At 37.2% G+C, this 25,116-nt stretch overlaps 1 long non-coding RNA gene across 2 annotated transcripts in view; it reads left to right on the plus strand.

The window, feature by feature from the left end:
- The first annotated feature begins 6,170 nt into the window (after nt 1–6,170).
- Nucleotides 6,171–25,116, plus strand: part of LOC108585844 — a 36,270-nt gene continuing 17,324 nt past the window's right edge. Inside the window, exon 1 of one of the 2 annotated variants that reach the window (XR_002521947.2) lies at nt 6,171–9,319. This is a non-coding gene — a long non-coding RNA (uncharacterized LOC108585844). Of the gene's footprint in view, nt 9,320–19,397; nt 21,230–25,116 lie in introns of those variants that run through there. The other variant, XR_002521948.2, reaches the window with a different exon arrangement.

Below are 25,116 nucleotides of genomic sequence, written 5' to 3' on the forward strand. Positions count from 1 at the left end.
GGAAAGGATAAGATAATCAAATGAATAATGTAGGAATATCTGTCACAGCTGAAATACGTGAGCTTCTACACTGATGGGTTCCCTGATTGCTCAGCACACTGTACACAAGAAGACCCTAGATGAATTATTTGAGATGAAAGAGAGAGGGAGGGATGGCGGGGGGAGAGAGAGAGACAGAGAGAGAGAGAGAGAGAGGAAATTCAGAATGGCTTCTGAATGTCGAAGCATTCAGCAACACTGAATGCTAGAACAAAAAAAGCAATGTTTTCAAAACTTGGAGGGATAATTATTTTCAACCTACTATTCAATACTAAGCCAAATTATCGATTTAGGGTATACCGTAGTGTATAGACATTTTCTGACAAGAAAAACTCAAATGTTTTACCCACTCCACATATTTTCTTAGGAAGCAACTGAAGAATGTTCTTTATAAAATGAGGGAGTCAATCAAGGAAGAGAAAGATGTGGTATTAAGAAACCAGGCCATGTAATGCCTGGGGTAGAGGAGGGTAGAGAAAAGAAGGCTTAGCATGAAAGCCAGGTAGCTGGCCTGGAGATCAAAGGGTCCACAATAGGAGCAGAAGAACTGTAGGCTGTGGGAGAAAGGGTGCAGGATGGGTGGGTCGAAGAAGGGAGGGCAGGAGGCAGAAATGGATAGAGTGTTTGAAACTGTAGCCCAGCAAGTGCAAAAATTACTGGTAAGTTTTAAAAGATCTGTTGGAGCATTTAGGACAAAAGTAATAGTAAGTATGTTTAAAAAATGAAGAGAAACCGGAATGTATTAAGAACCCAAGGAAAAACAATAAGTTCTAGGAGAAGGAATATGTAATTATGGTACATTACATGGTTCAGTAATAAACAACATTTATATACTCATAATGATGCCCCCAGTATTTGATATATAATTAAATTAGGGATGTTGGTTGAGGATGGCATAAGAAAGCTAACCCCTTAACTTCTGTAATGGGAAGTTAACACAAAAGACTGAAAATTTATGAAACAAGATTTCGCAGTATAAGCATCTTATTTAAAGATAGGGAAACAATTACCAGGAGAAGTAGGTAAAACAATTGAAAGAGGTTGGCTCTGGGGAGCAGGACTGGGGTTTTGATGGTGACTGGGGCAGGAGATTACCATTTTCTCAGTATAATCTAGTTTATTTTATTTAAGAAAAAAAGAACATTTATTATTTAGATGAAATAAGCAACCTGTATTAAAAATCATGCTTCCTGTGCAGCTTTTCTTGATGCCTTCCATGCAATCAAAATTACTTGTCTTCCCCTCTTCTCCCACTCCAAATCACCCTCCTCATTTTGTACTCATCCGGATTATATGACCTATTTTGCTAGTTTCATTTATTTATGATCTGGCATTTGAGACTAGATGATGAGTTATTTGAGTGTAGGGGCTATGTCAAAGGTTTCCAAAATTGTCTTGGTTCATGTTGCCTTTATTGTCTCAGTAATGTTTTGATGGGGCCCGTAGTCTAAAATAAACACCTAATGGGTCTGTTTATTAGGTAATTAGGTCCAAACAACAACTTAAGATATCTTCTCTAAGTGTTTTAGTAAGGAGCACCAGCAATTTACAGCACATGTTGTTCATATCAGAGAGGTCCCAGTTGGTGTTCCTCAAATAAGACAAACTAACTTCCCCAAAAAAAGAGTTGCTTAAATTGCTAACCACAATAATAGTGAAAATTTAAAATGAAAGAAAAAAAGACTAATCCAGAATTCTGCCAGTGAAAAACATCACCTGTTTTCACTTCCACATTTCTATCTAGCTTTTTCCATATGCAGAAAATTACATATTTTTACATATAATCAGTAAAGATGTAATTTTGTGTCATATTTTCTCAAGACTTTCAGACACAGCTTTCTTTGCCAGTACGTGGTCTTCATAATGGTCATTTTCAACAGCCATGTTATATTTCATCAGATTTTAGTGACTATTGAAACATTTCCCTATGAATGGATATATTGTTTGATTCTTTCTTCCTCTACAATTAACATCTTCCTACACATTTCTCTATTTTTCTTTGTAATTATTTACCTCCGTTATTTTCTGGTGGAGGCTAAAATGGGTATGAATTTTTAGAGTATAGGAATCTTAAAACAGGGAGAGAAGTTGCTTTGTTAAACCTCAAACTTAAGGCAGGGACACCCTCTAAAGCCATACGCCTCTTCTTGACTCCTTTCTATAAATTTCACTTTCTCACAAGAAAGTTTATCCAACTGCTGGCCAATGCAAATTTCTAAAACTCAGAGTTTCTTGAGCTCCACACAGCATCATTTACTTGACTTGCTGGCCCTCATTCTGTCCTCAGGAGCCATATGAAACAAGTATGTTTTCTTCCTGCACGTGATAGCCTTTCAAATATTTGAGGATGATGATCATGGACAGGTTGACCTTTGTACAATCTTTTGACTAAGGTATTCCCAGTCTCTGACTGTGAATCCTCCCACACAATCACCTTTGCCATTTTCTGCCCCAGTTACCCAAACTTCTTCCATTCCTGCCAAACATCCACAGCTCCCCCAATCTCCTCCGTGGGCTGTCCCTTTAGATCTATGCCACTATATCCTGTTACATCAAAGATGCCATCAATTGTAAGATGCAATATGGTTTTTAATTTTTTTTTTTTACTAAGAAACAAAAACCACTGCCAATTAAACTCTGACATGATATCAATTGTAAAGCACACCTCATTTTCCGAGATAATAAAATATGAAAAAAATGTGTCTTAGAATCAATGACACACAGGAAGGCAATTGTTTCTTTTGTTTTTTAATTTTTTTATTTCCATAGGTTCTTGGGGAACAGGTGGTATTTGGTTATGTGAGTAATTTCTTTAGTGGTGATTTGTGAGATTTTGGTGCACTCATCACCTGTGCAGTATACACTGAACCCAATTTGTAGTCTTTATCCTTTACCTTCTTCCCACCCTTTCCCTCTGTGTCCCCAAAGTCCACTGTGGCATGGCTTTGCAACTTCATAGCTTAGCTCCCTCTTATTAGTGAGAACATATGATGTTTAGTTTTCCATTAATGGCAGTTGTTTCATCTCTTCCAGTTTGTACCTTGTGAGTGAGTCCCTGGGTTGGGGGTGGTTGCTGGTGTGTGTGTGTGTGTGTGTGTGTGTGTGTGTAGTATGTGTTGCAAAGGTGTGTTCATCCATCCTATAGATAACAATGTAGTTCTATTCCAATAATCATTTATAGTAAGAATAATTGCAAAGTCATAACTCAGGAATGGAGAAATTGCAGTTAAAGCACTGATGATGAGTATTGAAATCAGCTTAAAAGTAGAGAAGATCTGAAAAACTATTGAATTTATGGTCACATCTTCAAATGCAAATGGCATAAGCTTTCACAATGTCACAGTAATAATTTAACAAATTCAGGATGGGGTAGAGAGAAGATGTGTCTGTTGGGAAGTATAAGAATTCTAATATTCTCATGTCAAATAATCCATGAATGGTATGTAAATTTGAAGCCTAGTTTAAAAACATAATGACCCCAGCCTCTTAGTAAATTCACAGCCATATTCATGCCTTTAAATTTGGCAATCTAGAGGGGTCTTTTAAGAATTGATATTTCTTACTGGGAAGAAAATTGAATATTTTTTAGTGATTTATTGAATTCTACATGATTTATACTTTACTGTAAATTCAAATAAAAGTAATTAATACTTTTATTAATGGTAGCACTTATAGTACAATCCATTAAACATTTTTATTTCTAAGTTTTCTAAAGTACAGTTGATTCAAGAATTCATGGTTGGTGTGTTCTATAAAGTCACTAGGAAAACCGAATTAGAGAATACTCAACCATTGTTCCTGGGGGAAATTATGTTTCAGGTTAGGTTCCTTCGAGCCTCTGATCACAGCATCTTCATCAACTGATCATTGCAAAATTGTGTGTTTTATGTGTGTTTCTGTTTAAAGGCACCTTATTTAATATATATTGTTGACTCATTTAAATCGAACCCGCGACTGATGGCATTGTGATTCATGACTGAATTGAGCTTATCCAACACTTGTATTTTCTCACATCATAGCTTCTTGCACTTTGGAAAACTAGACGGAACTTCAGCATTATGCTTCGAAACCACTGTAACCTGTAAAATCACCAACATGAAGCACAAAAATGGGAATTACATGGCACAAAATAGACTGTGCAAAGGATACTTATTTACAGTATAAGTACTGAAACCAAATGGCAGGACATCACCTGGTTTGACTTAGCTGGGAATGTGTATGTCAGGTGACTCAAATTTCTGCTACCGTGTCCATGTCTGTGAATGGCCACAAAAGCTCCAGTAGTATTGATTTTGGGATTACAAACAAATTTTAGCATGTAGGCAAATTCACAAATATGGAATCCACAAATAATGAGGATACACTGTATCTCTAATAAGGACTTCTTTCACCCTTCTTTCCCCTTTTCCTCCCTAACTTCATACCTGTTCTGACATCTTCTTATCCATAGAGAGATGTCCGAAATTGTATGAAGAAAGAATTGACAAACACTATGATTGGGTGGTGGAATTTTTAATTTGTATTTGAAAACAAAAATATAACAGTATACATTGTAACACATATAATGAAGTCATTATTGTTAAAACATTGATATTAAACTTTATTATTACATATTACAAAAAATAAAATATAGTAAAACTTTTCGTTTGTTTACCACAATGATATTTGTGCTGTTTTTTTCCGTGCTATAATTCAATCTTTCATTAGGAGGTAAGGAAATAGGTGGTCATACACTGCTGATTTTAGTGTAAATTAGCACATTTTGGGGGGGAAGAAAAATGTCAATGATTTTCATTTCATTCATTAATTCCATTTAGGAATTTTACCCATGGAAATAATCCCCCCAAATTTATTAATAATATTATTATTGTTAATAGTTGTAAACATATAAATCAATTCAACAGAACATCAACAAGAGCTCAGAAAAAGGAAATACAGCTTTTAGAAATCATGTTCTTTAAGAATTTGGATGACATTGTTAATGTAATGACAGATAAAATACTATACATGCAGATACAGATGTTAAAAAGACTTGAAGGGCTGGAAGAGGTAGCTCATGACTGTAATCCTGGCACTTTGGCAGGCTGAGGCAGGTGGATCATCTGAGCCCAGGAGTTTGAGACCAGCCTGGGAAACATGGCGAAACCCTGTCTCTACAAAAAATAAAGAAATTAGCAGGGCATTGTGGTGTGCGCCTGTAATCCTGAGGTGGGAGAATCGCTTGAGCCCAAGGGATGGAGGTTGCATGCAGTGAGCTGTGATCTCACCACTGCACTCCAGCGAGAGAGGCGGAGGGAGAGAGAGAGAGAGGAAGTGGAAGAGGAAGAGGAAGAAGGAGGAGGAAGAGGAACAATGGAGGGAGAGAGGGAGGGAAGGAAAGGAGGAAGTAAAGAAAGATTTGAAGAATGTATAGCTAAAATGTCAGCAGTGATTGTGTCTGGGAGACAGGGTTCTAGGTAAGTTTCATTTAAAAACTATTTGTAGGTATGATTCACCATTTCTACAGTAAATATGTACTACTTTATAAAAATTGATAAAATTATTTTAAAATATACTTGGCCCCTCAAGGAAACATCATGATAATGGTATAATTCACACAAACATTGTTTTTCTGTTGTTGTCATGATTTTTCTTTAATTTTTTTCTTAAATTCTGGGGTACATGTGCAGGATGTGCAGGTTTGTTACATAGGTAAACGTGTGCCATGGTGGTTTGCTGCACTTATCAATCTGTAACCTAGGTATTAAGCCTAGCATGCATTAGCTATTTTTTCAGGCAATACCATTCAGGACATATGTAAGGGCAAAGATTTCATGATGAGATTGCCAAAAGCAATTACAACAAAAGCAAAAATTGACAAATGGAATATAATTATACTAAAGAGCTTCTGCACAGTGAAAGAAACTATCATCAGAGCAAAAAGGCAACCTACAGAGTGTAGGTGAAAATTTTTGCAATCTATCCATCTGACAAAGGTCTCACATCCAGAATCTACAAGGAACTTAACCAAATTTACAAGGAAAAACAACCCCATTAAAAAGGACATAAACTGACACTTCTCAAAAGAAGACATTCATGCGGCCAACAAACATGAAAAAAAAGCCCAACATCACTGGTCATTAGAGAAATGCAAATCAAAACCACAATGAGATGCCATCTCATGCCAGTCAGGATGGCAATTGCTGTCATCATTTTTGTTGTTGTTGTAGTTATTTTTTGAGGACCTTGTACTTGTTTGGCACTCTCATAAATATTGTATCATTTAAAGTAATTTGTAATACAATCTTATAAGGCAGATTTATTTATATTCAATTTATGGATGAGAGTACCAGAGAGATTAAACACATAATCCAAGGTTCTCCAATTAATTAAGGTCCCCCCAATTAAATCCAGAGTCCAGATTTAAACACAAACCTTCCCACTTTCACCTACAAATGACAATGTCAGAGTTGGAAAGCCATTGTTCTGCAGAGACTAGTAGAGCAATCTACCATTTTATTGCCCAAAAAAAGACATTTTCTATAATGTAATTTATTTGAACCTCACAACAATCCAATGACTAAATGAAAGTACTACTAAAGATGGTTCTTTATATATAATGAGAAGTTATTCCAATTAGGAAATTATGATGTTCAATATATCATTCATTCATTGATCCTACATGTTCCTGTCATGTTCCTAAAACATGCCAGGCATTGTTCTAGTCACCGGTGATGTTAGCAATTAACAAAACAAGTTGCTTACACTGATGAAGCTTTCCTTCTTGTTTGGAGAGACTTTGCCCTAAAAGCAAAAATGGGAAAGGACTTTCCCAGTTTTATGATTCTTCTATTTCTGGGTAAGGGGCTTTGAGCAGTGTGGTTAACTTTGTCCTCAGTTGGAGAAGTTGGAGGAGGAATACTTTTTGGAGACTCAAGTGTGCATGGAAAATCAAGGCCTTAAATTGGAGATGCCTATTAAATATCTTATGAGGATGTTAAGCAGGAAGTTACATTTTTGAGTATGAAGTTTAGGTAAGAGGTCATGTGTGGAGATATAAATTTGGGAGACATTGGCTTATATGTGGTACTTAAGTCATAGAATTATATGCAATTATATAGGGAGATGGTGCCCTGAAGCACACCAACATTTAGACGAGTGGAAGATTTGAAGGCACCGAAAGGGACTGAAAAAAATAAATAAATAAAGATAGAAATCCAGAGAAGTGTGGTGCTATGGAAATCATTTACTGTAGAACTTGGATTAGAATGCAGTTCTGATTCCTAGTGTTTGTACCATTCTCCAGTTACTGAAGATTTTAGTATGCTTTTTTCTTTTTATGCTTACAATTTTGTCTCTAAAAGAGTTATTTAAATAATAATTGAAGTGGTAGATTTGCCAGATGGTAATTGCTAAGATGACTTTCTTGACTCTCTTAAGTCTTTTGGGCACAAGTCCAGTTTTCTGTAACCTTCAAACATATGTGTAAATAGTTCAGTGAGTTCATTATCAAACTCCCTGAACAGAAAAGCATGATATCATCCAGAAGCCAATTCTCACTTTAAGGTAAATGGAGCAATGAACCATTTACCTTAAAGGACCTTCACAAGTAGATTCATCTAGCTGTAATGTCCTTCAAAATTCACACTTTGTTTTTTTATAATTCTTGCTTTTCCATAAAGGTAAAACCATTGCGTAATAAATTGAACTAATTTTCAATGAAGTGTGTTTTTATACCTGCATATGCTCATCTGTGCACCACCCAGATTAAGAAATACAAATTTTCCAATACCTCGCAGCCACTTCCATGCCCTTTCCCAGTCAATGCCAACACTCTTCACTTTCCTCCATCACTATTCTGATTTCAATTTCTATTAGCTACATTTACCTGATCTTGAACTCCATATAAATGAAATTAAACAGTATTTTTTTCCTTTGTTTCTGGCTTCTTTCATGTAATGTGATGCCTGTGAGATATGTGGTAGTAGTTTGTTCTTTTAAAAATCTTTCTGTAATATTTCATTTTATGAATATACCACAATTTATGTGTACCTTCTGCTGATGAGGGACATTTGGGTTGTTTCCAGTGTTTGACTATTATGAATGAAACAGCTATCGTGAACACACCACTCATTTCTCCTGGTTATATGCTTGGGAGTGAATTGGTGGATGTATAAACGCATTTAGGAGTGGAATTACTAAGCCATAACATAGGCATTTGTGTTTTTCTTTTATTCCAGTCTCTAAAAAATACAAATTAAAATAATGTGTCATTTATTGCTTATGAAGTTAGGAAATATTTCAGTATGTAGACTACCATTTTCTGTTCTCACCTTCACACACTGCTGGTTGAAGTATGAATTGGTATATTCTTTTTTAGAAAGTATTTTGCCTTTAAATTTTTTATACTACTTGACCCAGGAGTCTTTTCTCCTTTTAATTTTTTAGAACCCATCCCAAGAAAATAATCATAAATATTGTTAAACGTTTTGAAACAAGATATTTACTGGACAACTATTTGTAGTAGAAAAAACAATGACAATGATCTATGTCCATCAATAAGGAATACTTGAAGTAAATTATGTAAGAACCCCTCAATGAAATATTACATTTTATCTATGTAGGTATCAATAAAATGTGATTTAGCATTTTACCAGTTGTATATCAATAAAGTTTGACTTTTTTTCTATGAACAAGTTTATAACAATGTAGAAATATGGTTTGCTACAATGCTAAATGTTAAAAGTAGAACATATGTTTGAAGCTTGAACATAACTTTGGATATGGAAGAAACATCTCCCAGGAAGAAATGTCAACAAATTGCTAGTGCTGACCAACAGAATGAGAAATTGCTGGGTGATTATTCCCTTTACTCTATTTTTAAAAATTTCTGAAATGTTTAGTCCAGTTGTATTTGTGTGATTGGCTGCCTTTACTGGTCATTTGAGATGAACACTGATTATCCACCTAATAAGTACTTTTTAGTTCAATACTTACCACAGATGGTGGGACCTGGGTGGAACCAAGGTTTCCTAATGCTTCTTAAGAATTTCTTTTTTCCTAATACGCTTCCCAGTGATAACATCATTTCTTGTTGTTGTGTTTTGCATAGACATAATATTTTTACCATTTGCAACAAACAACTGGTTTTGGTATTTTCAAACCAAACTAGTTTCTTAGGGCTGCCAAAACAAAGTACTACAAACTGGGTAAAACAACAATTTTACTCTCTCACAGGTCTGGAGGCTAGAAGGTTGAAATCAAGGTATTAGCAGAGCCATGTTTCCTATGAAGGCTGAAGGTAAGGAATTTCCTTGACCCTTTCAGCTTCTAGTGGGTCCTGGGGTTATTTGGCTTGTGGCAACATAACTCCAATCTCTGTCTCTCTATTTTCACATGGTCTTTTCCCTGAGTGTTTCTCTGTGTCCTCCCTTCTTATAAAGACACCAGTTTTTGGACAAAGGATCTACCCTATATCCAGGATAATTTCATCTTGAGATCCTGAATTAATTACATCTTCAAAGACACTATTTAAAAATATCACATTCTGAGGTTCTGTGTAGACATGAAATTTGAAGGAACACTATTTAATACACTATGAACAGTAACAGCAATATTATCAACAATATGTCTTGTGATTTTTAAGTCCTTAAGCTTAATATACCTAATAAATATAACAACAGTTTCCTTAAATATATTGCCTTCTTTGTAAAAGGTGAGTGGAACCCCAAATTTTTAATAGTGTGATTTTGAGAAGTAGGAGCCAGAAAAGGTTAAGGAATCATATAGTCTGAGATGCTTCAGGCTCTGATTTTGTAATGCTTTGGGAAGACGCATGTATCTCCACAAGAGATGAGATCTGAAAAGGTTAAGGGTTGTGTCTAATGTGAACTTACTGGAAAAACAGGAAATGAATGAGGCGCCTGAACATCGAACAGAGATTTTGTTCTTTGCCATTTCTCTTCATGATGTAGAAATTCCAGTAATCCATTATCCACACTAAATCCTTTAGTAGGATGATGTGAATTGCTGTGCCTCATGACTCTTCCATTGGTAGTGGGAATTGTTTTCCCAGCAATTGAGACCTCTAAATTCTGATATTTTTGTTGAGGGAAATTCCAAAAGCACTTACTGTAAAATGAACATGCAGGGGTGAGTTTCTGGCAATTGGTCTTTCCACAGTGTTTTATAGTCGTGTAAAATAGATGTAACAAAGGAAGCCTTTGGACCACAAGGGTCTTTTATCCTGACTAAGCAGCAACACCAGTGTTTAGGACAATACCAGAGAGAGAAGAGTGACATTCAGTTACTTATTTATTTAGAAAATATTTATTGAACACCTATGTACCATTCCCTGGGCTATGTGTTGGGAATACCACAGTGATCCAAACAGTGCACCTTCTTTCAAGGAAATCTGGGGTCTTATGGAGCAGACGAACAAGTAAACAGGCATTCAGAGTACAGGGAAGGATATGGGATAGGTGGCATAGGGAAGTGCAAGATACAAGCAATTATGGACCACCATAGCAGTTTAAAAGAATCAGCACCTAATGTAATCTATGTGTGGTGGTGGTGGTGGGGTATCATAAAGTTCTTGGTTGAAGCGTCAACTAAGCAGAGATCTGTAGGGTGAACTCAAACAGGTCTTCGTCATAAGAGGAGTGAAATAATGTATTCATGGTTAAGTTCTTGGTCGAAGCGTCAACTAAGCAGAGATCTGTAGGGTGAACTTAAACAGATCTTTGTCATAAGAGGAGTGAAATAATGTATTCATGGTCTTCCATGCTTATCAGAAGAGTCTTATTTCCACTTTTCTTTCTATAACTACAGTTTCAATCAATAGGGGAATGCATCAGCCTTTGTATGAGGAACCACAAATTTAGGCAATTGACACCCAGGGTATATTCTATGACGCATTGTTTGGAAGAATGCCTCGTGATCAGTTATCTCCATGTATTAATAGTAGGAGTTCATCTAATGCTGATTAATAACAACAACAAGGATTTATTAGGGGCAGCCAGAACTTGAGATATTTGATGAATCTAGGGTTTTATTTTAAAGTCAAAATAACTGAAGCCTCATATAAGAGAGTTTGTAATGAAGCTTGTGTCTTGTAAGTATAGCTTATGTATTCTAAGTTTTTTGTGTATATGTATGTAGAAGCTTAGATTACCTTTTTAAAATAAACGAACAATGGTGCAAAATTGACCATTTGAACATTAAGTTAATTTTTTAATTACATGGAATATTATAAATGCGGAGAAAGCAAAAATAAATATGACAAATATTACCACCTTGCTATGTCAAATCTTAATATTTTTGAAATATTTGCTTCAAATACTATTTATTAAGAAGTAAATAATCAGAAGTACAGTTAAACCCCTCTGTGTTTCTTTTCCCTCCTGTTTGATGTTCTCATTCATCAGAGATAATTGCCGAATCCCATTAGAATGTTATTGTGAATTGGGTGTTTATCATTACCTAATTGCTCACCATAATCTATTCTTCTCTTCTTTGGAACAGGTAAATCTTTTTTTTTTTTTTTTTTTTTTTGAGACGGAGTCTTGCTCTGTCGCCCAGGCTGGAGTGCAGTGGCCGGATCTCAGCTCACTGCAAGCTCCGCCTCCCGGGTTTTTACGCCATTCTCCTGCCTCAGCCTCCCAAGTAGCTGGGACTACAGGCGCCCGCCACCTCGCCCGGCTAGTTTTTTGTATTTTTAGTAGAGACGGGGTTTCACCATGTTAGCCAGGATGGTCTCGATCTCCTGATCTTGTGATCCGCCCGTCTCGGCCTCCCAAAGTGCTGGGATTACAGGCTTGAGCCACTGCGCCCGGCCTGGAACAGGTAAATCTTGATTTTAAAAGGAAAGAGTATGTTTCCCAGTTGCCCTCGCAATGCTGTAGTACCATGATTTGGCCATTAAGATTGGGTAGTAGTGTTGTATATAACTAAAAGGAAATCTCCTTAGAAATAAAGAAAAACATCTCCTTTGCCTGTTTCTCCATCCTGCCACTGGAACTTTGATATAATGGTTAGAGTTATAGCAAGCATCTAGGATCCTAGGATGAAAGACATTGTCTGACAAGGGCAGAGATACAGATGGAAGAATGCTGGGACTGATTTTCTTGTGGGTTGGCCATATATAAACCTTAGATGGTCTATCTCTCTGCATGTCTTTTACCTGAGAGAAAAACAGGCTGTCATGTTTGTTGTTATTTCTTCAGTCTTTATGTCTAGCAATTAAACTTAAAACTAGCATTGTAACTATTCTAACCTATCGGTATTAATAGTGTATTTTTCAAATTTAAATATATCAACATTCTATTTTTAACATTTGAATTTTGTTACATTTTGAGATTTATTCATTTTAACATATCTAGTTCTAGTTCATTTTTATTTTGTTTATAACATTATACAATTTAATAATTTTTCTGTTGGTGAACATTTAAGTGGTTTCTAACATCTTATTACAAACATGATGTGATAAACATTTTTAAAGAGATGGTTATTTTTACACTTATGCTAGAATTTCTTATTGAGTTTGTATATAATGAGTTAATATAATGTATCTTTAGAAGCATTCAAATTAAGTGAAGAAATAAAATAAAGCTGCTTCTTTTTGACTTCCATTTGAGGCCCTAGACAATGCAATAAGGAAAGAAATAAGAAGTATAAAATTAGAAATGAATAAATTATTATTTCTCCCAGTAAAATTTTCTCATAGAAACCCAAAGATAATTTATAGAACTATTTAGAACTTTTTTAGAAGTTCAGCAAGACTTCTAGATACAAGATCTATATATTTTGTTTGTATATGTATGTATATAGTTTATATATTATTTACTGTAGAGATAACACATTCTTCACTTCTTATTTGCCTAGGTTTTCCATGTACCTATCATTAATTGATTCTAAAAGTCACAAAGTACAATCATTTTTTCAGTATAGTCAGATAAATTCAGGCAATATATCACGCGTGGAGGTGTGTGGAATAATTAGACAGAAAGAGACAGATTTGTTTTCTTTGAAGCCTTACATCTTTGTGAGCAGCTGTTGACTGGGGACATCCTTTACCATCATCATGAGAATTACCTTACCTTTGCATCTCTCCTGGGTTGGAGTTCAGGGTAGTTTTTCATTCCTTGCTTTCTCTTTTTAGGTTAATGTCTTTGTTTGGTAGAACATAACCCTCATCTTCTTTCTGAATAAGAATACATGGCATGAACACAAGGAAAAGAACAACAGACACTGGGTCTATTTGAGAGTGGGGGGCACGAGGAGTGAGAGGAGCAGAAAAAAATGACTATTGGATACTAGGCTTAATACTTGGGTGATGAAATAATCTGTACAACAAACTCTCATGACATGAGATTATGTATATAACAAACTTTCACATGTACCCCCAAACCTAAAATAAAAGTTTAAAAAAGAAAGAATTCATGGCAGGTAATTTTTAAAGATATTGCCAGTTTGGAAAATTCTTCTTTCGACCTTCACATTTGGTTGATGGTTTGCCCTAGTATAGACTTCTAAGTTTAAAATCACTACCCCTCTCTTCACACTTGAAGATATTTCTCCATTGTCTTGTAGAATCTGGTGTTCCTGTGAAAAAGTTCAGTGCCACTCTCATACATGAGTGTATAAAATTGTATGCTTTTCTCCTCTATGGACCCTAAGTCTTTTATTTACCTTCACTGTTCTAATATTTCGTAATACTATGCCCTGGTGAGGGTTTGTTTTTGTTTCTTGTGTTCAGAGTGTACTAGACTCTGAATGGGGTCTTTTAATCTCTAGATCCATATCCTTTAATCATGGGAAATTCTTGTACTGTTTTGTTATTATTTCTTTCCCTGTGTTTAATCTTTCTTTCTGGAACTCCTAATATTTAGCTATTGGTCCTCCTAAAAGGATCCTTTATTTTTAAAAATTTCCTATTTTTAGCTCTTTGGACTTCATTCTAGGAGATTTCTTCAGATTTATCTTTCAAATACTAAACTGGATTAAAAATTTTTGCTGTCATATTTTTAATTTCAAAGAACTCTTTTTTTCCTTGTTGTCCAAATAGTATTTGTTCTTGTCTCATGAATGTAATATATTTTACCTCTTTGAGACATTTTAAAAACTTTCATTCTTACTTACTGTATTTTCTCTATTTTTGATACTTTTAAACAATTACTTTCATCTATCTGTTATGTTGGAAGTATTCTTCAAAAAACTGACAAGTTTTTTGCTGTCCATTTATATTGAGAGATGACGCACTTAAAAGTTCATTGAATGGCCAACACATGGGGTGAGGATTTTCTGAATCATGGGCTTCACTATTGGGTACCAAGCAGAGAGTCAACTAGTTCCTTGCAGAATCAGAGTACTCCAGTAACTACATGTCTTTTCACCTGGGGTCGATTGTCCAGAATCCTCAAGGCTACTGCCTGGGCTTGTAAACCTAGATGATGACCTTCTGGCAGTTGAGTGAAAAAGGAAACTGGGCTCTCCTTTTGAGCATTTTTAATTCTGCACTCTTCCCTCAGCTGTACCTGGTATCACTGAGTCCAGAGGCATTGGATTCCACGGTTCAAGTGATAAACCTCATCTTTTGAGGCCCTGAGTGTATGTGGAAATGAGGAGAGTAGTTATCTCATTTGGGGTTTATGAGGCATCCTAGGAGTCGAACTGCTTCTCACACACACCTTTATTCTTTGTTTTACTGTATCTCCAGTGTCAGAGGTATCTGGCATTTCTGATTCCTGGTTTCTATTCTGTTAGGGTTAGGCTAGGAAATAAGGCTAGGGTTAAATGATAGAATTTTATTCATTCTTTTCTGTCTCTATCTATATTAATTCTGTCCTACATAATGATTTAAAAATTGTCTTCCCCTTGCCTTCAGGCCCATATAGGTCTCTAGGTCTCACCATAGCATTTCAGGCACCCTGTTTCACACACAACAGAAATGGGAATATTGTAAAGCCAATCTCCAAATAAGCTTGGTTCCATTTCTAATTGTGAGGTGGTGACTGTGCCCTCCAGTCCCTCTTGGGCTGGAAGCCTCCTAAAATCCATAGCACCAGGTAGGGCTGGGAAGTGGGGATTTTCCCCCTTATTTATAAGTGGGAAAACCCTATATGTATATCACTAGCTCTAAGCAGTGAGCCTAGCCCTGATTTTCCATCTTGGATGGCTTAAGTTTTATGATCATCACTCTGTGGGACCTGAACCCTTTGCCCCACTGCTGAGCCCCAGGTCCAGAGACCAGGAGGCTCTTGGCTGTATTCTCGATTTCTCAAATTGGTTTTTTTTCTTTCGAGACAGAGTCTCCCTCTGTCATCCAGCCTGGAGTGCAGTAGTGTGATCTCAGCTCACTGCAAACTCTGCTCCCCGGGTTCAGGTGACTCTCCTGCCTCAGCCTCCTGAATAGCTGTGATTACAGGTGTGTGCCACCACACCCAGCTAACTTTTGTGTTTTTAGTAGAGACGGGGTTTTGCCATGTTGGCCAGTCTGGTCTCGAACTCCTGACCTCAAGTGATCCACCTGCCTTGACCTCCCAAAGTGCTGGGATTACGGGCATGAGCCACCATGCCTGGCCCTTGACTATATTCTCTCTCACTCATTTGTGTCTTTGTCTCCTTCCTTATCTGAGGTAAGTCATCTTTTCTCCCCCATTATTCCTATGTCTTTTTGCACGTGCATGCATGCATGCATCCACACACATGCATATTTTTCTTTGTCAGTTCTATTGTTTGGAAAAGAGAAACAAAGTGTGAACACAATATACCATCTTCACAGAACACTTAAAGAGCAGTTCTTTGAAAACAAACATAATAGCAACAACGACAACAACAAAATCAAAAGCCAAAAACCAAATGCAAACCCACTGCCTTTCACTTAAAAAAAAAAAAGTAAAATTTGGAGTGGGTCTAATTTGGATACTATATATGACCATACTTTGTATTACCTAATGCCCCCTCATAAATCTTAATTATTCATTTTATGCTTATGAATCTAGGTCACCTCATTAGGAAATCTTATGACCTTCTTCACACTGGCCTCATTTTTTTTTTTTTTTTAATGCTTTAAACATAAAAGATGAACTTTTGAAGACCTGGGATTTAACTCTTTCTCAAACATATTCCCCAAACTTCCAATATAATCAAAGCATTTTTCTGTTTCTGGAGTCCTTGAACAGTGTTTGGCTGAGAGGCACACAATGAGAGGGTTATAAGGTTGTTCTTGACAGCCTGGGTGAGATAGAGTGACCTCCTTACTGCTTATAGTTTTCCAGTCCTGGCCCACTGCCGGAAACGCAGAAGTTCCCCAAGAAGACAAACACCGAGAAGTTCACTAAACATTTGGACTTCAATTTGCTTCTTGAAATGCCTGGCTGTTTTCTTTTTCTGGCAGAAATTGTTACTCCTCCTCTAATCTCACAGACTCTAAATGCTAGTTCTACTTTGGTAACAATTTTCCCTGAACTTCATCAGTTCCATTCAACAAATATTTATTGAAGCGTGCCACGCAATGTTAGGTATGGGGAATATAATAACAAATACAGCACAGTTCTGGTGCTTAATGACCTCATGGTCTCATGTCAGCAGAGACACACAGGCCTGCAAACACAAAGACTTACCAGGTGGCAAACCTTTGTCCTTAGTGTTCTAGCTGCCGAAGTTCACATTTGCAGGACCATTTGCTCACTGGACCTTGAAAAGTAAGTTAGTCTCTCTGGGCTTGAGTTTCCTCATATGTATAAAGAACATGATAATGGTACTATATAGTATATACATACATATATAAACTATAGATTATGATTCTATTATACATACAGTTGATCCTTGAACAACATGGGTTTGAACTGTGCAAGTCCACTTATATATGAGTTTGCTTCCACCTCTGCCACCCCTGAGACAGTAAGACCAGCCCTTTGTCTTTGTTGTCCTCCTCCTCAGCCTGCTCAACATGAAAATAATGAGGACGAAGGCCGTTATGATGATCCACTTACACTCAAGGAATAGTACATATATTTTCTCTTTCTTATACTTTTTTAGATAATATTTTCTTTTCTCTAGCTTCCTATGTTGTAAAAATACGGTATATAATACATGTAACATGCAAAATACTTGTTAATTGACTGTTTATGTTTTCAATAAGGCTTCCAGTCAACTATAGGCTATAAGTAGTTAAGTCTGTGGGGAGTTAAAAAATCATATTGGGACTTATGACTGTGAGTGGGAGTCAGCATCCCCAGCCCCCACATTGTTCGAGGGTAAATTGTGTATGTGTAAATATATGTACACACAGATCTGTGGATATATGTATATATTAATATATTTGTATATATATACATAGTATACATACCTATATATGTATATACATGTGTGTGTGTGTGTGTTGTGGATTAAATTTCATAATATATGTAAAGTATAAACTTGAGGCTGGCAAATAGGAAGGACTCCTTAAATATTAACTTCTATTTTTATGTATATTTTAGCTCTATAACATGAAGGAAAGCCTAAACTAGTAATGGATAAAACATGGTCTTTAGAGACAGGTAGGTCTGGGTTTAAAACCTCATTCAACAACTTGTAAACTTGAGTAACCTTGTATGTGAAGTCCTTAGTCCATTTCATAATCAATGCTCAATGAGTGCTGCTTTTATTATTATTATTAATATTTTTAGAGACAGGGTCTCACTATGTTGCCCAAGCTGGAGTGCAGTGACTGTTCACAGGCATGATCATAGAGCATTATAGCCTCAAACTTCTGGGCTCAAGTGACCCTCTTGCCTCAGCCTCACAAGTAGCTGAGACTACAGATGTGTGCCACTGTACCTGGCACTTTTATAATTATCATTTCTTAATATTATGAAACAAAGCTTCCTCATCTCAAAAATAATTAGTATTATCTTTAAGTTACAATTATTGTTAAATTATTTGTGTTGGAAATAATATATATTATTATATTATCTACAATATAATATTTATATTATATAAATTATGTATTATATTAATAATATATAATATGTGATATAATATATTATATATTTTATATAATATATTTTAATATATATCTTTGTGTTGGAAATAATATTTAATATATATTAAATATTATAGTATATAATTTATATTATATATTAATTTAAATTATATTTTTCCAACAGTATTTATTTTTCTATCTCCATTATATATTTTGCATTCATCTCATCTACTTCACTTCTATCCCCATTTTCTAGCTCAAATCTTGGTCACTTCTCCGTTTATTATATTAGTATTCTAATTCATGTCCCTTGTTTCAATTACTCTCTCCTCAAGTCCTCTTTCATAAGACTTCCAGATAAATTTTCTTGAACTGCAAATCTGATGATATCACTCCTCTATTCTCCATTGATAGTATAATAAAGCCAGACTCTTTTTTCTCATTTCAACCTAAATTTGAATTCTATCTACCTTCTTATCTTTAATTGTCACTATTCCCCTTTATATACTTGACATGCAAATTTGAAGGAGATAGTCACTCTACTGAAACCTTGCTCTTATTTTGCTCTGGCTTCTTCCTGTACTACCTCTTTGAGCTTTGCTGCATGTCCAAATCTTCCAAGGCCCAGTCAAGCCCTTTTGGTTGACGGTGTCTCCTCTGGTCCCCTCTCCCTGTCCTTCAAATACTCTCAATATTTTAACTACATCTTCATAATGGCTAGATTTTTGCTGTGTTCTAAATTTTACCTGCCTGTTGTTTATCCCTGGTACCTTCAGCATTTAGCATATTCTGTTCATTAAGATTATACTAGTTTCTCTAACAAATAAACTCCCAAATTTTGGTGGCTTAATGCAAGAAAAGTTTATTTCCTTCTCAGCTGAGAATCTAATAGGGGTGTTTCTGCTTCATGTAGACAACTTCCCTTCAAATAGTGATTCAGAGACACAGACTCTCCCCATCTTGGGGTTCTGCAATTTCCTAAGATCTCAGAGTTCTCTGCCTCCAGCCAGTAGAAAGGAAACAAGAGAGTAGAAAAGCAACATCCACATCTTAATTACCATCACCTGGACATACATCACTTATATTCATATTCCACTGCAAGACCAGTCAAATGGTTCCTCACTGATGCAAAAAGGCAAGGGAAGTGTAGTCCTTGGCTGAACAACACCTTCCCAGAGATAGCTCTATTCTGTAGAAGAAAGAGCAGAAATTTTGGGTGAAGAGTAAGCCATCTCTGCCATGCTCTGGTATTAGGAAATACTTTATATCAAACACATATAGATGAAGATGGTAATAATATTTAGAACACCCACCATTTATTACCTATAATTAATCTTTTTGTCATAGGAATGGTATGTGTATGTATATATGTATGTATATATATGTATGTATATATGTGTATGTATATAATATTTATTTTATATATATACACACACACACGTAAGTGTATATACATTTGTATATATATTTAAGTAAATGTTAAAATGTTGAGAGTATTTGAAAGACAGGGAGAGGGGACCAGAGGAGACACCATCAAGTAAAAGAGCTTGATTGGGCTTTGGAAGATTTGGACATGCAGCAAAGCTCAAGGAGGTAGTACAGGAAGAAGCCAGAGGAAAAGAAGGGCAAGGTTTAGTAGAGAGTGACAATCTCCTTCAAATTTGCATGTCAAGTGTGTAAAGAGGAATAGTGCGAATTAAAAATAAGAAGGTAGACAGAATTGAAATTTAGGTTAAAATGAGAAACAAGTGTCTGACTTTATTATACCAGCAATGGAGAATAGAGGAGTGATATCATCGGATTTGCAGTTGAAATGATGTATCTGGAAGTCTAGTGAAAGGGGACTTGAAGAGAGAGTAATTGAAATCAGGGACCTGAATTAGAAGACTAATATAATAAAGGGAGAGGTGACCAAGATTTGAGGCAGAAAATGGTGGTAGAAGTGAAGTAGATGAGATGAATGCAAAATGTATAATGGAGAGAAAATAAATACTGTTGATGGCGTTTGTGGGGCAGAGGGTCAGGGTATAAAATAGAATCTTAAGTGTGCTAATTTAGGTGACTGGGAGAATGATGGTTACATTAATAGAAGTGAGGAAGGGAAGATGAGTATGGAGGAGGAAATGGGGGGTGGTTAATTTATTTTGGACGTTAGTAACAGAATATTTGTGTGGGAGAGCCTGTTGATGTTGACTAACAGGTGGTTGTCAGTTTTGGACTAGCATTAAAGAGAGAGCATTAGTTAAATCAGCAACATTTCTTGTGAGATGTGGATTTACAAGGATTATTTGAATGGGGAGGTGAGAGACTAATTGGTAAGCTCATTGAACTGGAAGTACAGTGTCTTAGTAACAAAATACCATAGACTGGGTGCCTTACATAACAGAAATTTATTTTCTCACCGTTCTGGAGGCTAGAAGTCCATAATCAGGGTGATGGCTGATTTGGCAAAGTCTCCCTTCCAGGGGTGCAGAGAGCCATCTTCGCTGTGTCCTCACATGGCAAAGAGAAAGAGGAAAAGGGAGCAAGCTCTCTGCTGATTCTTCTAATAAGGACACTAAACCCATCATAAGGACCCCACCCTCATGAAATCATCTAATTACTTCCCAAAGGGTCCATCTCCAAATACCATCACATTGGGAATTAGGGCTTCGATATATGAATTTTGAGGGGACACAACATTCAATCTATAACACACAGGTATCCAAGTCTGAAGGAAAATAGAAGTTAGAGTAGGGAAGATTCTTCCTGATAGATGTTTATTAGAAAAGTCAAAATCGATTGAAGTTGAAAATTTTCAGGGGTTCCATTATATTAAGACAAAGTAATAGGCAGACTCTTAATATCCTAATTGCTCATTAGGGAGAAGCCGGGAATGTGGAAATGCTACCCCTCTCTAGCTCGTGAAGTTGAAAATGTCTGCCACAACAAGAAGTGAATTTTGACCTTACCCAGTATAAAATTAACTTCTCAGTTCATTTCTCAAAACTGAAAAACCAGTTTTAAGGCTTTTAACATAAGTGTTATCCAATCTATATAGTTTATTTGGCATGGTCTCTTTGATAAGTAGAGACCTGGAATAGACCCTAGAGATGATCTGAGATTTCTGTCTTTCAAACTGTGTTTCATCCCAAGGATGAAGAGAAGGTGCCTCAGGGTTGACCCAGGATGTGAGAATGGTCAGAGCCTGAGATAGAATCGACACCGTTCATATCTCTCCTACCCCTTCTACTCATCAGCCAGGTCAGTCACACTTATTCTGTTATTTATTAGGCTTCTGGCTAAGACTTCATCTGAAGAAAAGATTTCACGCTCTCTGTCTATGGGCACATCTATGCCTAGCCATGTCATGTCTATATCTAACAGCTATTTGAGAAACAGCACTCTAGACCAGAGCCTGCACACTTTTTCTACACTTGGCCAGATGTAATTTAAACCTTTGGAGGCTGTACAGTCTCTGTCATAACTATTTAACGATGCTGTTGTAGCAGGAGAGCTGTCATAGACAATACATAGAAAAATAAGCATGACTGCGTTGTAATAAAACTTTATTCACAAAAACACAAGGTGGATTTGTTTGCAGATCTTTGATGTTGATCAACTTCCCTCTTGTTTTATATATTGAGAAATTGAGGTAGAGTGAGGCTAAGAGACTTACTAAAGGTAATAAAGTGGTTAGGAGTAGTCATGAGAATAAAACCGCAGTCTCCTCATGCATTTCAGTCACCCCTGTTCCACCTCATTCTTGTTACATCTTTGTCAAAATTCCTCAAAGTGTTGTTCTGGTGCCTTGAACATGCTGTAAGATTAATCAGTTGGTTATCTACCTTTATTATGTGCCCTCTTCACAAGCCAAATGATTTGCATGTATTATCTCTTTTAATATTCATGATAACCCTATAATGTTGATATCATTATTCTCTGTTTTACAAAGAAGAACATGGAAGTTTAGAGACTTGTCCAAGATCACACTTTAATGGACCTCTTTAATAGTCCTGATTGGCTCAGGCCGCTAACCTTATAATTTATCATCAACTCGTCCTTTTCTCTTGGAGTCCCTAGAGTCAATTCATAGAAACTTGTTTCAGCTTTCAAAATATACTCAGGATTCAGCCACTTCTCATCACCTCCACTATTACTATTTTGGTCTGAACTGCTGTCACCTCTCCCCAGGATTGCTGCAACGGCCATCTAGTAGGTCTCCTTGCCTCCAGCTTTATACACTTAAGGTCTATTCCCACCATAATCACAAGAGTGATTCTGTTAAAACACGAGATAGATCCTGGCACTTGTCTTCCAAACCCCTGCCAGGGCTACTCATGTCACTCAATAAAGGCAGAAATCCTACCATGGCCCTTATGGCCCTGCATACTCTGCCCGTAACCTTAACTCTCTTACTACTCTCCCCTCCCACTCTTTGCCTACCTCCTGGGCTTCCTCGCTGGCCCTGGACAGAACAGGCATAACCTCTCTTTAGGGCCTTGTATCTAGGCCTACTCCATGTCCACAGGCCTGCCCAACTCTCTCACTGCTCCTGGTCTCTGCTCACCTGTGGGCTTCTTAGTAAGGTTCACCTTGACAGCCTTATTGAACACGGCATTTGAAATTCCCAGGCCGCTGGCCCTGCTCCGTGTTTTCTTTTTCCCATAGTACTGGCCAGCTTCTAACATACTGTGCAATTTATTTGTTATGCTTATTGTTCATTGTCTCTCTTCCCCCACAAGCCCCAACCAGTCAATGTCCTTGAGGGTAGGGATCTATATTTTGTCTGCCTTTTTCTCTCTAAGGCTGTGAGCAGTGTTGGGCCCTAAGTGGGCACTGAATAAATCTTTCCTGAATGAATGAATAAACCTGACTCTCTTATTTCAAGGCTTTGTTCTTAATTACTGAATTATATGGCCAAAGAAGTAAGATATTAAATAAATAAATGAATAAATGGAATGAATGACTCCTCTACTAATTTGGGAATTCTCTGGGCCCTGGGATTGTCTCTTAATCATGTGAGTATGCCTGGAACAAAGCAGGTGCTTAGTAAGTGCTTACAGAATTAAATTACATCCTGCAGGCACCAATTCTGACATTTGGGAGGCCCTGTTACCCCATAAAATGCTTCCCTCCTGTTTTGGCCCATCATGACCACAATTGTACTTCTCTTAGCCAAAAAAGCCCTTTGTCCCTTGGCTGAGGTTCAGGCCCTGCTGCTTCCAGCCAGACTGGGCAACAAAAAGGAGCTTCAGAAGGAAGGACAACAGTCACTTTCTTTCTGCAGAATTCCTCCCAGGCTGCTTAAGCCTCTCTCCATGTCCCCCCATTTTAAACCTTTTTGCTTTCTTTGCTCTGCAGGATTCTAGTGACAGTCCAAAGAGGTAACTCTAGCTGGATAGTATAAGGAGAGTGAGGGTTTCCTGGGGAATCCTTCCCCCTGGAAACAAGTATCAGGGGCTCCTTTTCCTGCCTTTTATCAGAGATTTTCCAGAGGCACAAATTCAAGGAAAATAACAAATTGCTACTTACAAAAGAGCAGTTTTGTAGCAGCAAACTTGTCGTCAATGTTAAATCTAAAGACAAATCCCTGATAACTCTTTCTAATGCTATTTCACCTCCAGCCTCTACCCTTAAGATGGAATCTTTTTTTTTTCTTTCTTTCTTTCTTTTTTTTTTTTTTTTTTGAGATGGAGTCTCACTCTGTCGGCCAGCCTGGAGTGCAATGGCTTGATCTCGGCTCACTGCAAGCTCCGCCTCCTGGGTTCACACCATTCTCCTGCCTCAGCCTCCCAAGTAGCTGGGACTACAGGTGCCGCCACCACACCCGGCTAATTTTTTTTGTGTTTTTAGTAGAGACGGGGTTTCACCGTGTTAACCAGGATGGTCTTGATCTCCTGACCTTGTAATCCACCCGTCTTGGCCTCCCAAAGTGCTGGTGGGATTACAGGCGTGAGCCACTGCGCCCGGCCCCTCTTAAGGTGGAATCTTTAACACAACACATGCTGAGTGTCAGAAAACTGCAGGTAGCAATTCTACCACTGAGGAAAGTTTAATATACCTCCCCAAGTGGAGAAACACAAAGGTAGTGGAGAGTAGGGATCTCAACCAGGGTCTACAAAAAGACACATGCACTTGTATGTTCACCAACACCCTCTTCACAATACAAAGACATGGAATCAACCTAGGTGCCCATCAGCAGTGGATTGGATACAGAAAATGTGGTATATCTACAGCGTGGAATACTACCCAACAACAAAAAGAAAAAAAATAATGTCTGTGTAGTAACATGAAGGCAGCTGGAAGCCATTACCCTAAGTGAATGAACATAGAAACAGAAAACCAAATACTACATATTCTCACTTATAAGTGGGAGCTAAACATTGGGTACAAATGAGAATAAAGTGGCAACGATAGACACTGGGACCACTAGAGACTGAAAGGAGAGAGGGAGGGCACAAGGACTTAAAAGCTATCTACTGAGTACTAATCTCAGTACTCCAAAGCTGAGTATCACTCAATATACCCAGGTAACAAACCTGCACACACACACACCCCCGAATACAAAATAAAGTTGAAATTACATAAAACAAACGCAAAAACAACCAGGATCTATCTGGTTCCAAGGCTTTTTTTTTTCATTGGTTCATTCATTCATTCATTCTTAATCACACGTTTATGGAGCACCCACTCTTGGCCAGGGACCATTCTCAGATCTTGAGAGACAGTCATGAACAAAGCAGATAAAAATTCCTGCCTTTGTGAGGCTTTTACATTCTAGTAATGAAATACAGATGATAAAAAGTAAACAAAATTTTAAAAAATATGTGTGGATGAAAAAGAGAAAGAAGAGCAGGTAAGGGAAATTGAGACTGCAGAGCAGGGGAAATTCGCAGTAGGAAATCCAATGTGCTGACTTCATTGAGAATCCTGGATATGATCAGGGTTGAAGGAGGCAACGGAGTTCACCCAGCGGATGTTTGAGGAAAGAGCATTTCTGGTGGAGGAGTGGCCAGGGTAGAGGCCCTCAGACAGTGGGCATGTGCCTGTGTGCATGTGGCCAGCCCAGTGACTGGTTTGGCTGGAGTAGAGTGAGTACACGGGAAGGGCAGATCATAAGGACCCCAGAGAGCATTGCAAGGGCTCTG

Source organism: Papio anubis, chromosome 3 (genome assembly GCF_008728515.1).
Source record: "Papio anubis isolate 15944 chromosome 3, Panubis1.0, whole genome shotgun sequence".
NCBI classification, from domain to species: Eukaryota; Metazoa; Chordata; class Mammalia; order Primates; family Cercopithecidae; genus Papio; species Papio anubis.